General features: G+C 37.1%; 1 non-coding gene across 1 annotated transcript; it reads left to right on the top strand.

Moving 5' to 3' along the window:
• Positions 1 to 231: 231 nt before the first annotated feature.
• On the top strand, positions 232 to 422 carry LOC115116948 (U2 spliceosomal RNA). Its single transcript, XR_003861628.2, has one exon. It is a non-coding gene; the product is annotated as a U2 spliceosomal RNA (small nuclear RNA).
• The last annotated feature ends 516 nt before the right edge of the window (positions 423 to 938 follow it).

Consider the following 938-nt stretch of genomic DNA (forward strand, 5'->3'; position numbering starts at 1 on the left):
ATTGGAGGGCGGACGACCACGTGATCTTAGAACCTACAAATGTGTTACTTTGTAACAGTCAAACGTGGTCATTCCTGGCGTTGATCGACTCCCCATCCATGCCACCCTTTATTTTAAGCATTATATTTTTTTTTATGGAAAACAAAAAGCATACAGTGCTCATTTTGGTGTAACCATAGTCAAATTTGACGTGTCGGAGAACGGCTACTCTCTCCCGAAACTATTGTGGGTATCGCTTCTCGGCCTTTTGGCTAAGATCAAGTGTAGTATCTGTTCTTATCAGTTTAATATCTGATACGTCCCCTATCTGGGGACCATATATTAAATTGATTTTTGGAATAGGGAGATGGAATAGGGGCTTGCTCCGTCCACTCCACGCATCGACCTGGTATTGCAGTACCTCCAGGAACGGTGCACCCCCTTTCATTGTGAAGATAAATCACACGGAGTTGATTCGTAGAACTATATTGTATTTTCACATTGAGCAAACTTCATTTCAATATCAGTGATGGCTAGATAGTACTGGTCAAAACGGATAGCTGGGAATGGGGTGCGTTCATCTTCTAATCAAATATTTTTCGTCACGTGCACGGTATACTTACTTGTAAACTTTCCTCAACAGTGCATGATCAAAAATATACACACAGAGCTAAGAATTAAAGTAGTTAAAACATTAATATACACACAGAGCTAAGTAATAAAGGTTAGGTGGTATAGGTATATATAAATATACACACAGAGCTAAGTAATAAAGGTTAGGTGGTATAGGTATATATAAATATACACACAGAGCTAAGTAATAAAGGTTAGGTGGTATATATATATAAATATACACACAGAGCGAAGTAATAAAGTAGTTAAAACATTTATTTTAGTTATGATTGGAAATATGTTCAGTAGAAGACTATACAGAATAAACTATGAAATGTGCTGAAGTC

Source organism: Oncorhynchus nerka, unplaced genomic scaffold (assembly GCF_034236695.1).
Source record: "Oncorhynchus nerka isolate Pitt River unplaced genomic scaffold, Oner_Uvic_2.0 unplaced_scaffold_10959, whole genome shotgun sequence".
Classification (NCBI taxonomy): Eukaryota; Metazoa; Chordata; class Actinopteri; order Salmoniformes; family Salmonidae; genus Oncorhynchus; species Oncorhynchus nerka.